At 39.3% G+C, this 14,729-nt stretch overlaps 1 protein-coding gene across 19 annotated transcripts in view; it reads right to left on the reverse strand.

Annotated features, from left to right (window-relative positions):
- TENM3 (teneurin transmembrane protein 3) overlaps positions 1–14,729 on the reverse strand; it is a 1,409,904-nt gene that overhangs the window by 758,814 nt on the left and 636,361 nt on the right. For all 19 annotated transcript variants that reach the window (XM_063335478.1, XM_063335480.1, XM_063335491.1 and 16 more), the window contains exon 7: positions 9,668–9,754. The gene's annotated coding sequence lies outside the window, so the exon portion shown is untranslated. The remainder of the gene's footprint in view (positions 1–9,667; positions 9,755–14,729) is intronic.

Genomic DNA, 14,729 nt, shown 5'->3' on the forward strand with positions numbered 1-14,729 from the left:
TTCAGTTTTATAGCAGGAATTGGCTATATCTATCCTTGCTCTTCCTGCACTCCGTGACTACAGCTGTGCCTATGGAAAATGTCTGTAGTTGTGCCAATGGAAATTGTCTCCTTCACTCATATACAAGCACAGCTCCCAAGAACTGTGGGGTGCTGAGAAATTCCTCTTTATATCACATGCAAACAGTTAATCTGAGAAGATTTAATACATGGGTGGTGCAACGATTCCAACTCAGAAGCTTGTCCTAGATAAAATACTCCAAAGTGGAAAATCCTTCAGGCCAATAAAATATTAATATTATTATAATTTATAAAATTCCTGACTTATTTCCCTAGCTATCCACTCACAATCTTCAGATGTTCTTGTTTCCCAGGAAATTAAGGGACTCTCAGGTGGGCCAAAGGAGTTCCTGATGTCAAGCCATTTCCTAATATGAGCTTTAAATGCTTCTTATGGCCTGTGCATGGTATACCCAGGGATCTTTCTAGTTATGTCTTTAAATTAGAGGAATATAAGACTATGGTGTCTGGCATCACACTTATGGGAAATTTGCTAGCCACTCTTAAAAACAGCGCACAAAACAATAAAAATGTGTATTTCAATGCCCCAGATGTAGTTACTTTTAAAGGTAACAACAGCAGCAATATGTAAATACTATTCTTGTTTTAAAGTACAGGTTAACTAAATCAAAGCACATAGAATGGGCACGTACTCATTGAAAAATGCCTAAAAAGTTTTGGTGCCACTAATTTCTGGTTGTCTCAGAGCACTTGCATTGGTTTTCAAGAGATGCGAGATTAATGTTTTCTCCAATTCCAAATTGATAGCCCAAACTAGTCAGTTTTGAGAACTGTGACATAAGAAACCATTTCAAGCAGGCCTACTTGGCTTGAAAAATAATTAAACAGAGAAGAGGTCCCACTGATTTAATTTGCTATCTCAGTATCACTATCTGCTGGGCAATATACTTAAAATGCACGTCTTACATTTTCGACTAATGTTTCCCATAATAAGTTTCTAATTTTTCTTTCGTATTTTAGGTGAAAGCTCGAGAACATTATTTAAAAGTATACAACACAGTACACCATTTTTGGGGTACCGAGTAACTCAAGGGATGCAGAATATCATAAAAAAGGGAAATAATCTTGTAATTACTTCACAGAAATAGTGTCGACCAGACTCTTGCTGCTGACATGCAAGACTTTTCTGAGACTTGATTGCCAAGGAAGGCCCCATGAATAAAACTATTTTAAGAATGGAGATAGACACATCAATCAGAACCGCAAATCAAGAGTGTCTGGCCATGCGGTACCGATTAAAGTTAATAAGTATTTGCCTTGCCTCACTTTCTTTAACACATTCAGAATGATGAACACACTGTAAATGGAAATGCATGATTGCTGAATCTTCATCACTTGTCATTAATATCCTGGAGGTAAAGAACATGTCTTGAGGTCTAACTATATGTTATTCTGTTTGGCACTACCTTATTTGAACAGTGACTGAGTTCTGGTCCTCTTTAGTTCAAAACTTTCAGTCATCATTTTCTTAATGACTTTTGAGGAAAGAACTTAACATTTCAACACGCTAGCACTTTCCCATTGTTAAAGATCCTTCCCCAAACCCCACTAAATAGACAGCCTTGTTTCATATCATCATTAATCGGCAATACATATAATTAGGTTTGTCAGACACCTTCCATTTTCTGAAGTAGGCAACTGAAATCTTAAGGCGTGTGCCAGTGAATTTCTGTCATTGACCCTTTGAAAACTGCACAAATTTAGACATGTTACTAATCTCTGGGAATTGCAGTTTGCATAAGCTCACTAGAGATGGCTAAGAATTTACCAGCTGCATCATCTGAAAACTGAATAGACCAAGAGTGTTGTAGCCCAACACTGTAAGAGCTGGACAGGACCATGAGTCTCCATCTCTGGAGACATTCAAAACCTGCCTGGACGCGTTCCTGTGCAACCTGCTCTAGGTGAACCCCCTCTGGCAGGGGGTTGGACTAGATGATCTCCAGAGGTCCCTTCCAACCCCTATCATTCTGTGATTCTGTGACCTTCGGTGTGGTTGGTTCCTTTACTAACCAGTTAGGGTTGTTCTGGGACCAGGAATGAAGAAGGAATCACAGAACCATACAATGGTTTGGGTTGGAAGGGACCTTAAAGATCACTTAGTTCCCACCCCCCGCCCTGGGCAGGGACACCTCCCACTAGCCCAGGTTGCTCCAAGCCCTGTCCAACCTGGCCTTGAACCCCTCCAGGGATGGGGCAGCCACAGCTTCTCTGGGCAACCTGGGCCAGGGGCTCACCACCCTCACAGCAAAGAATTTCTCCCTCAGATCTCACCTAAATTTCCCCTCTTTCAGTTTAAAACCATTCCCCCTCATCCTATGGCCCCCCTCCCTGATCCAGAGTCCCTCCCCAGCTTTCCTGGAGCCCCTTTGGGGACTGGAAGGGGCTCTAAGGTCTCCCCAGAGCCTTGTCTTCTCCAGGCTGAACCCCCCCAGCTCTCTCAGCCCGTCTTCATAGGAGAGAAGGAAGACGGAAGAAAGAAGGAAGAAAAATTTTCTCCTTAGTTCTTGAAGGGGGAGGAAAAAGCTAAGGAGACAGTCTGGCATAGAGAGGAATCGGAAGGACTCATTATCTCGGCATAAACCACATGGTGCCAAGTGGGCTGGATCGAGGACTAAAATCCCTAATCCTGCAAGTGTTTTCACACTGCTTCCCAACCAGCTTCGACATTGCCAGAATACAGGATATGCGTAGACCTGTGTGGTGTGTCCTCACTGTTGCTAGAAACCCACAGTTCCTTTGTAGCAGTGTCCCTTCTGGTCTGCCTGGAGCTGGCTTTGCGATCTCACTACCAGGGTAGACGGGACATCCTGGTTACAGCGTGCAGATGGCTTGGAGTCGCCTACATTGCAAACAGATGACGAACGTTGGTGCAGGCGCAAATTTGGTGTGCTAATGAGTTTGCTTAAAGTTCTTGCCTGAGTGACAGGATAATATTTCTACAATGTAGATGTGAAAAGGGTTTGGGATGGAGCAGAAGCATGCTCCAGGCATAATATATGCTACAGATGCACATCTTCCACACGCAGGATTTACAGCACTCCGAAAATGAGTACGATCTGCGTAATAAACAAAGTCGTGATTTATAGGACTTTTGATTCATTTTGTGCAAAAAATGGGCAAGCAATGTGTACTGAAAGGATTTCTACAAAACTTTCTACTCTTTCTTTACTCTTCTACTCTTAATAATTGAAAAGATGCCCTGACTTCTCAGAATCTTGAGCGATCAAATTTTGATCTTCCCAAAATCTGAACTTCCCAAAACATGAAATGTGTAAAAAATATAAAACCTCACAGATATTGACAGTTATTCACATCAAGAAATCAAGAAAACTTGACAATTATATGTAAGCAATGCAGCACGGTGATACTCTCAGCCATTCTCCAAACTGAAATGGAAAGATGGTCACTGATTAATGAGATCATAAAATGAATTTAGCAAGCTTATTGTTATCTGAATGTTCATCAGAAACCTGTGAGGCTTTAAGAATTGCGTACCTCTGGGAGTGCACAAAGTATTTTACATGAAAAAGATATCGGCTTTGATATCTTTGGAGAAAGGTGGGTGAAGAAACTGAATTCTTCAATGGCAGAAATCTTCCTGGCTCAGCTGCTAGGAGAATCCTGCCACGCATAGACAACATTTTTCAACTATGATTATGCTCATGAAATTTTTGCCGCACCTGAACCTGAACCATAAAATAGCCAGTTTAGGTGTACAGCCGGCACAGCAGGCAGAGATTCAAATCCACATAGATGCAATAAAACCCCAAAGTATTTTCAACATTAGGTCCGCTGTTTGCGTCTCGTCTCTGCTTAATTAAACCCAGTAAACGCCATGTATTTTGAACTATGGAAAGACTGTTTATATAATCACAAACTGCCAAAGAATTATTAGGTATTTGCAATGTGTTAACATCCAGCTATTATCAACAATACGAACGGCTACACTTTATGTGTCCGGCACTTTTCTGTAGTTAGCCGCTCTTCCTAACCCAAAGAGCTAAAAAACCAAATCTGAATACAGAAAACAGGAAAGACAAACGACAAGGAGAAACAAGTCGAAATATCCCCATTTAACAGATGACAGACACTAGGAGATAAAAATGACTTGCTTGGAGTGACACTGTATGTCTGTGGCAATATTTCAGTATTTAAAAGTTTTCAAAGAGACAGTGTCAGAGCATAAAACTAGTATAAATAGTAAAAAGAACGCACAGATTTTATATAATGAAGTACAGCATACAGTGCTGTCAAGGTTCCTTCCCGTTGGAGACCAAATGAACAGTTCCAGATTCCTTCGCAGATTTGAACAGTGCGCTCTCTTGGCAGTACAAACAACTACTAGATGCAATTAGAACACAAATGGAGAGGGAACTTTTCCAAAGTAATGATGAAAAGAGTCTACTCCCTCTTCAAAAACGAGTTTTTATGAAGACGGAGTTTCAATATTGTCAAACAGGGCAATTTTCACAAAATAGTTGACACTAGTCTACAATATTCAGGCTTTCTTGGTTACCCACACTGAGCTCATCCAGCTCCGGTCTTACTTGCTCTCTCTTTTACTGTAATATTACACTGATTTCTACATCTTCCTTCTTACCTTCCTCTTTACAAGCAACTTGTTCTCCTCCTTCTCCCTATTCCTCTCCACAAACCCCAGTGCACTTTGCAATCCCTCTTCCCAAATACCTGAAAAAGGCGCAGAGGTTGTTTTGCCAGAAAAGCAGGAAGGCGCACAAACACCACACATGAGTAAAATTAAAGTTTTTCTGTTGTGCAGAGGTAATCCCATTATGTTTTCTGCCACTGTGGGCCAGGAGCCCTACAGATGTGGATGGTCAGCCAGGCAGGGAGGAGACCCTCGCAGCTGCTTGGCCTTCAAGGACGAGAGCACGCGCCTATCTCCTCCGCGGGCAGTAGAAAAACTGCTTTTTGACTGGAGCCGACCTCAAGTCGGAATGGCTTTTCTTATGGAAAAAAATGTGCAAGGTATATATGAGATAACCTCAGGATGTGCAAAGTGCTCTGTAATTTAGTGACCTCCTTATTCATCTCTGCAAAATGCAGTTCCCTTTCAACAAGTGGTTATAGTTGGCCCTTTAATAAGGTAATCATTTCAGAAAAGATCACGCTAAGACATTAGACCTGTTATTAACTCTTTAAAATTGTTTTACTTGGATACTATTTTTTGTCTCTTAATATTACACCACGCTGGTGTAAATAATTTGCAAATAGGAGGATTACAATCTTGAACAGGGAACTATTGACTATTCTGACTTTTAGCTTAAGAAACTTTGGAAACTCAAGTGAGACAAATGTCTTCCATGATTACTGAAGAGATCCTGTTGTTGTTTTCAAAAGTTTAACCAGCTTTACCTCCAGCAAAACAAGTGAGATAAAGTTGAGAAGCAGTTAAACTGCCTAAAGTTGTCAAAAATTATTACGTATTATTTCCACCACCCTCCTCCAGTACTATACAAAAAGGTATTATACGGCTGGAGAAAAGTTGATAAAAGAACAAGAAAAAAATCCTTTTGCATGGATCTTGGATGTTTGACATAAAGACAATGGATAAAAATAAATTACTAATTGTTGTTTACACCATCTTTATTAAAAGCATATCTAGAATGTATTTTAGTGCTGCCTTGGGAGGAATGATTTCAGCAGTGTTTTATCGTAAAAATAAGTTCTTAGGATAGCACTGCCTGAACCAAGATTCATTAAATTTTAAATACTACACTGTCTTTTTAGCCATTTTGACATTGTAAGAGCAAAGGTACTGCAAATGTACGAGAATATATAACTATACGTACATATATATGTATATATATCTGGTGGGAATTTATGGAGAATGCAAAAGATGCTCAAAAGCAGCTGACTATTAGCAGAAACTGTACAGTGCGATATTTCTACCTTTTTTGCTAGGACGTGAATTGAACTTTCAAGCATGCTGATTCTGCCTTGGGCAGAAGCGGCACAAATTTAAAAATGGAGGGTACAGCACTCTTATCATTTGATCACATTTATTTCTGGTGCCACTGAAGTAGAAATCCCATGATCTCGCGGAAAGCTTTATACTATTTAACTTAATGTAAGGTTGGGAAAGCATCTATTATGTTTTAAGATAGAGAAACTGTTACACTCCCCTTGTCTTTGACTTGCTGCATGCAAATACAAGTGGAAAAGTCTTGTGCTAGAAAAGAAAGAGAATTGCCTAATTATAGATGAAAAACTATCACAAGGCAGGAATCACATAGCCCTGTTCTCTTAACCTATCATATCGCATTTGCTTTCATTCTCCCATCACACTGATGGGTACTTTTGTGGGAAAGACTGGCAGTAGCAGGAGGGCATGTTAGTTTTATTATCATGTTTGTTACTGTAATGATATTTCGTGACAACAAAATGATCCATTTATAAAAGCAAAAAAAAAAAATCCGTTCTCCAGCCACGGAGCATTGCTCTGGAGAACACCAACAATATGACATCAAGGGCACTTCGCTTCACAGACAGTAGTAAGATTCTAAGTCCCGACAAATAAAATTCCCCAAACCTTGTGTAATAAGCCTGTATATTTTTGAAGGCTAGAACATGAAGGTTACTGCAGGTTTTCTTACCCCGTTAAAAAACTGCAAAACGGTAGAACACAAGAAAAACAATTTTTTGGGAAAAAAAAAAAAGAAAAACCCAATATTAAATTTCTGTACTTCCATTCCATGAAGAGTTTCAAATACAATTGGATTGAAATTTATTAAAACTTAGCTCAAATCCAAGCTGAAGTGGACAGCGCTGGCATCTCAGGTTCCCCGTGACCTAAAAGCTTTGAAAATTGTAACACAGCAGTGCCTAAAAGGGTTGTTTTTTCTTTATTCTTTCCACAGTGTGGTGTTCCTACAGGGTCTAGGGTTTGTAAATAACTTGGATAATACCAAGGAAACTCTCCTGGTACACCAGTAATATAGGAATGGCATAAATCCCACTGTCTCACCTCAGACTTCAGAGTAGCTTTGGTGGCTGCTCATACCTAGCTTGAAACTTCACAGTCGGTTTGGGATGAGGTTCTTCGGTTCTGCTTATTTAATTACTTTATGTAATTAATTTTAATTTTATATAGAACAGCTGCATACATTCAGCAACACAAAGTCAAGGCAGGAGGTAGGGCACTCATCTGCCGTCAGTCCACATCTACTCAGCAGCAGGAACAAGAGCAAGGGCTGAAGGTCAAGAGCAACCGGCACCAGCAAACTCTGGAGCCAGAGTATTCAGCTGGAATGAGTAGATATCTAAACAGATCTCTTGCGAGCCAGAAGCGAAAGAAATTGAATCGGTCTTCCAAAAGAAGTGAGCAACCTGATGATCAGACCACAAAGGGAAAAATGCGGTCCACTGGAGTGCATTCCTTTTCCTCGCTGGTTTTTTGAATTCCGCATTATATGCTTGAAAGTATCCCAAAAGAAACAGGACTGTTTTGTTTTAGGAAGAATAAGTTGTTTTGCTAGTTTCTGAGCAATTTTTAATTGCTATTAAATGTCACATAATGTCCCTTTTCCCTTCCTTTCAACCTGTATTGGGCTGCGATCAACCTCTCAAAACCACCGAGCATGTTGTCATGGCATGAATTGTGGAAATTCATGGAGAGTCATGGCATGGATCTGGCTTTTTCTAAGGTGGGAAATCACAAACGTTTCCTCTGCTGGCTCAAATAGTCTTTTTTTTTGTTTTCTTTTTGGCTACATATAGACAGAAATTTCACTTCAGAGTGACCATATAACTTGAAATGCATTGACAACTCGAGAAGCGTATATTTAATTTTCACTTCGTGTCTCTGTTTATGCATTTCATAATGGCAAAATGATCCGTTGTTTCCAAAAGAATTTACTGTGTATCCTGACAAAGGTGGCTGTATTCTCCATTACAGTAAACCGGGAGAGTGAAGAAACGAAAAAATGCCTTTAAACAACCTCTGCGCTCTCCTGTCCTGAAAGCCAGACTATCACTTTGGCCATCTGCCAAAATGAAACAAAATTTTGAGCACCTTGTGGTTAGTGAAAGTTATCTTCAACTGCCAGTGTTTCCTAAAAAAGCATATTCGAGAAGTTAAGGATCATTAGGACACAGAAATCCTCCCGTTAACTTATTTTTCTCGGGAATATTAATCAGATCAGCCTATGGAGACCTTGGTAATGTGCCATTCTGTGCAGGAAAACCAAAAAAAACTTGAATGCGCTGAGTCTACTGATTCAAACTGCTAGGCGTCATCCACAATATCATACAATAATTTCATTATGTTTTAACTTACTAAAGGGTAAAACAAGGACAGAGTGTGAAATATGGCAAGTTTCCATGCTGAAATCATGCTTATCGTCCTGCCTAATGAAGCTGCATTTGCTGATAAGCTTTGCGGACTCATCAAAACTCGTAACCATTGGCAAAGGCAGTGCAGGTGGAGGGTGGTTCTGGGACTCTTTAAGGATCTTCTGCCTAAGTTTCCCTTTTCTAGAAAAAATACATCACAGATGACTAATATTGGGAAAACATGTCTGAGATAAGAGTATGTTTAATAGACGGAACTGGTGACTTTTCGGATGTTAGCGTCCACGTACAGAATTCTTTAAGTTTCACGACATTATTTGGACTTCTCTAGTGCTGCTTCATCTCTTTCTATTTTATTTTGCAGTTTTGTGTACCTGGTTACAGACACAGTACCTCCTTTCCCTTCCCTGCCTTCACTGCTTTCACATGTAACTCTCTACTTGAGATGGGTTAAAATTCTTCAGGTATTCTATCCCTTTTATTTTCTTTGCAAAAAATGACCATTTCCTCGAAGATTCCTTGTGATTTTGACCTGCCCAATGAGCTGCACGTTGACTTGTAGCTTTGAGAACTATTTCTGAGGGCGATGTGTGTCACTGTTGTGACGCTAATTCAGGCAGAAGCCCTTTAATCATTTCTGAACACAGAAAGTGTTTGGTGTGACATTGTGCAAACTTATTCATAAAATAATAAAGATCAAGAGAAGCATTGTAGCTTAGCCTATAAGGACCAAGACCGGGACCAAAACATCTTTCTATTCTTTGCTTTACTCAATGACCACAGGGAAGTCAACTGTTTTCATGTATTTTGACGGCTACTTGCTGATTAGAAGAATAAAGTAACATTAGGTATTAGTTATTTTGACAATAAATATTGAGGCAGGTCAATACCTGTTCTCTTGTACCTGTGTTTCACTTATGCTTTTCTTCACCAGCAGGCAAAAAAGGCAACAATACATTAAACGTCTTTTCCCCTCCTTACTAGAACAGACAAAATACCCCAACAGCGTATCAGCAGATTCCTCAGTTCCATGGCTTTTGTGTAAAATTCTCACATAGGAATATTACTACGTCCAGACTTAGGAACATGGAATGACCTGGACATGTTAAAAAAAACCCACGTTGGACAGCAAAAAGGAAATTCTGTTACTTTTGGGACAAAAAAAAAATAATTTTCAAATTAAATGATTAAAAGTTTTAATAAAACACCCAGAGTTTAGTTGAAATCTCTAAGTATGATTTTCAGAAATATATTGAAATTGAATTTCATACCGGGCCTTGCTCAGCGCAATGGCAGCTCAGCAGAGATGTTGTCCACACAGAACTGTTAAAAGGTCTTATCATGGAGAAGTGTAGTCCCTGGAAGAGAACAAAAATAGGGATTTTACATCTCTGATTGCCAGCCTCATTTCTTCTATTACGTTACGTTCTATGAAATCAGTTAGTTATCAGAAGTTACATGCTTCAGGTTGCCACAGACTGCCCGGGAAACTGGGAAAAAAAACTATTGTCTCTCTGTGCCTCAGTATCATACCTGTAGACTACTTCATGGCCGCGCTGTGGCTATTAAGCTAGTGCTATATTTACTTTGCTTCACTTTATTATCATAAAACATATTTGAGACCATCACTTCGGAAAAACTCGTTGTTTTATTTGATCATTGTCTTGTTACTGAGTGTTAGAAAAAAGTGTGACTTTCTGTGGGGATACGTCTCTCAGATCACCTCCCTACCCTCTTGTCTTTTTTCTGTCCCAGAAAACATGCCATTTTGCAAATTATCACCGTTCTTTTTTCATACCTGCCGCAATAGCTCCCATAGCATCGCCACTGATTGAGCTAGGTCCTAATGGAATTTCACTGCATGTGTGGAAAATGGGAAGGGAAGGGAAGGGAAGGGAAGGGAAGGGAAGGGAAGGGAAGGGAGGGGAAGGGGAGGGGAGGGGAGGGGAGGGGAGGGGAGGGGAGGGGAGGGGAGGGGAATCTAGGCTAGTTCCTGATCTTCAGTTACCTCTACCTTACACGGTCTCTTTGTACCTTCCCTGTCCCCTGAGAGCCCAGTTCTTGGGCAGAGTATGCGGTACCAGCAAAGATATCTTCTTGTAGGAACTGAGAAGAGGAGAAGTGAATGAAGAAGCAGGATCACTGGATCAATTTCTTGGGTGTGGAAATTCTCCAGTCCCTTAAGAAAAGGCCTTTAAGGGCTCCTTAAAAAAAAGCCAAGGAATGCCAAATTTACGGGCCTTTCTTTAACCTTAGTTTGGTCTCTACATGCAAGACAGTATACGCAAGATAGTATAGCAGTGCTCGTCTGAATGATCTCTTCTGCTTTCCCCAGAAAATCAAGTGTAGGGTGCAAACAGGTGACGAATCCAGGTGGATCAGGCAAATATAAAGTTGAATCATAATTACCGAAATCCATGATGACCTTCTAGATGATCCTCTAGAGATACAAAATTTATGGCTCACTACAAATTGGCATATTAGGAGTACTTACTACCAAATACTTTATATTTACCAGGGGCATACACATACACGTGGGCAGCAAGGCAGCAAGCCGTAATGCCACTGCTGCCCCAGGATGGTTTACTAACCAGCAAAAGAGGGATAAACTATCTCAAGGGCTTTGAGATAAGTGTGCTACGACATGCTGTTGATGAACGACATGCTGTTGATGAACGTAATTTGTTCCAATGGCTATACATCAAGCCAAAATGTTAACGGCAGATCTGGAGTATTCCAGCTTGCGACTTGGTGTCCACGCTGTACCAAGCCATGAGAACAAAAAGGGGAGAAACTGGAAGAAAGAAACACCTGCTGTTACTGGTAATTCATTCTTTCACAGTCTGCAAACTTACGGGAGTGATCTAGATTGAGATATTTGATGGAACCGGAGAAAAACAATATCTGCTTACTACATTTGAGTATTTCGTAAGTGAAAGTATCATTTTCTATGTACAAAATGGATGTTTACACTCATTTCCCATCACGTCTCTGTTCAGTTATGAACACAAACACATTGGGGTTTATAGTTAGATCTTTTCTTTATTTCATCTTCAAGAAGACACCTTCAATATGTAGTCGTATATATTATGTCAAATTTTATCTCCTGAGGAAAATTTCCATGAAGAAAATCTCACTGACTTTTTCTTTTTTTTTTTTAAACTCTTTAAATCAGTATTTTACCAATGTAGGTAGCCATTTCCAGGATACGTAGCATGGCTTTACCTGAATTCAGGCAGGGTAGGCAGCTGCTTTCATTACTGCCTTTTTCTGTTATCCTTTTCAAAGACCAAGAAATTAATTCATCTGTAGGGCTACATGCTCTCTTAAAAAATAGTTCTGATCTTTATATAGTAATGTAATTTAAATTAGTACCTAATTCTCTAAAGTCCACAATTTAGGACAGCGCAGAATCTACTGCAGCAACTAATTAAACACTTACTGTAAGGTTAAGTTTTTCATTAAATCAATAGGCCCCCAGTGTCAGTTACAAAGCCCTAATTACTATGCTGTAAATTTAGATTGAATTTGAATTAAGGACTGATTTCAATCTAACCACAGCATGTAAATATTGTAAATTGCCAGAATTACAGTTCAATAAAATTGAATGGATTTCACTTTAGATAAACTAAATGCAAATGAGCCCAATGAAAAAAAAAAACAAACCACAAAACAAAACACCAGAAATTTCCCAAACATCTGCCCAAGTCTTACGTGTGCAGTATATTGCATGTAGCTTTGGCAAAGAGCATGTCAGAACTTCAAAATGCTGCCACCGTTTACTCTAACATGTTTTAAATATTTCATTATCTGTTCTGAAAATGAATAAATTTAATCTCTCCCAAGTGATCAAGTAAAATGATGGCTAATGTGCCCACTTACTGCGTTGCTTTAGTTTGATGACTGTATTGTTGTGCTAAAGCACAGTATGAAATCAGGTTATCAGGTTATAACTGGCAGGGATAAAAAAAAAAAAAAAAAAGCAGCGCTGGGAAACACAAAACAACCCGTTTTCAAGGCATGAATCATGCACTTTGAAGATTCAAAAAAAGTGTAAAAATTACAGACAATAGCACTCCAATCAAACAAGTGCAAAATTGAAAATAATTGGGAGTTTGTGGACTTTCATTCAGCTTCAAACAAGCACCGTATCCACAGGATATTAATAAAACTGGGGAAATGGGCAATATGCTAGGTTACAGCGAAAAGGAAAAATCAAAAAAGGCCTATATTGAGGGTCACACACGCAATTATTACGAGCTTTCTACTCACCTGCTTACATTATTTCAATATACAGCACTAAAAATTGTATTAGTAGCCTTAAGATGTTCTTAAAAAGTTCACGAAAACAATGCTTAATTTTTTACTTTAGTCTTATTAACACACTTAACTCAGATAGTAGAATAACAAAAGCCGATTGAAAAGAAAAATTAATATTGTCCTGAAGGCTCAGAAAGGGCGCAGATTAAGGAAATGAATGATAACTTTTGTGACTCACTCAAAACACACTCAAAACTAGAAAGGAACGAAGGGGTAAATAACAATCCTCTTTCAAGAATAATATCCATTATTCTAATTTCTACCAGAAATACAATTATGCCACCTGATTCTTTACTACAGATATGGGTTTGTGGGTTGGTTTTTTTTTTTCAGAACCCATTTTATGGGGTCGTCGATCTGTTCATGCCTCACAAAGTTCAAGAGCCCCGCCGCAGTCTGCAGGCACACGCCGTGTGTCTGATAACACACAAGCTGACAGCACCACACTTTCCGAAAGCCTTATTTCCTGCGAGTGTCGGAATTATATCTCAGACCACGGAGAAGTGTTTTAATGACTTCATGTCATCAAGAAAGGTAATAATGCTTCAGCTCAGCTTCATCAGCTGAGCATGGTAGCCAAAGGTAGGAAGTAATTTACTACATTTGCCCTATGTCGACATTTCACATTAGGAAAATCAAACCATTCTCCGAAGTGCTCATCTTACCAGCCCACCGGAATGTTAAATTACTGACGGCAAAGGAAATGATGTTTCACTGAAGTCTGGAGTTTTGCACAAGTGGGACGCATGGGCCAAGCTGCAAAAAGCCACAACGTAGATAAGAAAAAATGACTCGTGATACTTTTCCAGATTAGAAAATATGGGATTTTTATACCACCTACAGCATGTGTAGTGTATTGCTAAATGTAGGAAATACAGTAGAATGGATGAGGAGTAGTTTTATAATTGTCCTTCATGTCTCTTAAGGGTCCCTTTTCATAACAGCTTCCACCTTCATGTCGGACCCCAGTGGATAGAAGACATTCCCCATTGGGATTCTGCTGCTCTGGCTCCCACGCTTACTCCTTAAGGCCAGGAGAACCATCTCTCCTCATGGGGCTCCGCTTGAACAAGGTTAAGTGAGAAATATTAATGACCGATGAAATAAATGTCTACCTGTTCAAATTCACAGAAGTAACAGACTTGGATTTTACTCTCTAAACTGCAAATGACTTCACATTTCCAGTTCTGGAATTTAAGTGAAGCTAGGAAGTTACACTAATTTCTGGGGCACAGTGGTTCGTTTGAGATAATTTATTTGTATTCTGTAAAATTTGTTTTCCATTAAAAAAAGTGTGGTTAAACAGCGTGATTAGCTAACAACTAATGAAATGGCCATGGTATAGGCTCGTACTTTGACAACCGATCAGTGTTTTAATGTAAAAGAAAAGATTTTGAAAACAGTCTTCTGGTGAAATGGGAGACTTCTTTCGGACAGCAAATTTTAGCTAAAAGATTTGAATTTTTTAAACTTGCACAGTTTGAAGTTTAATGGCAGCTCACGATCAGCTTGTTAACAAGTCTCAGCCTCTTGTGAAAAATGCTCTGCCACTTTGTGTGGTGAAGAATTTATGATTTTATCCTGTCCTATGTAACAATGACATTAAACTGAAAATTTGACTTTTGTTATTCTTCCTAAGGTTATAGCTGTTTGGCATTCCAAAGTTCAGATCTGTAATTCGTCCGGTTAAATGGAAGGTTGGCTGTTCCACACACAAGTTTCAGCTCACATCTCTCTGAGTGATATGGGAAACATAACTGTAATAAGTTTAGCAGTCAACGGTTTGGACCTATATACGTGCGGTCATCAGGTCATACAGGGTATAGGTAAATATTTGCTCTCCTAAAATTATGCCCATATTTAATATCTGGAAAAATGACTGCCTTAGGGAATGTTTGAAGTTTGCCTTCGCATTACTGTACGACATCCATGATACCTGTGTGTCAAATCATCCAATTAGAACTGCACAGCCTAAATAGCATGAAGATAAATGGTTTATATTGTGTAGATTGC

The sequence above is a fragment of the Chroicocephalus ridibundus genome, chromosome 5, assembly GCF_963924245.1.
Source record: "Chroicocephalus ridibundus chromosome 5, bChrRid1.1, whole genome shotgun sequence".
Classification (NCBI taxonomy): domain Eukaryota; kingdom Metazoa; phylum Chordata; class Aves; order Charadriiformes; family Laridae; genus Chroicocephalus; species Chroicocephalus ridibundus.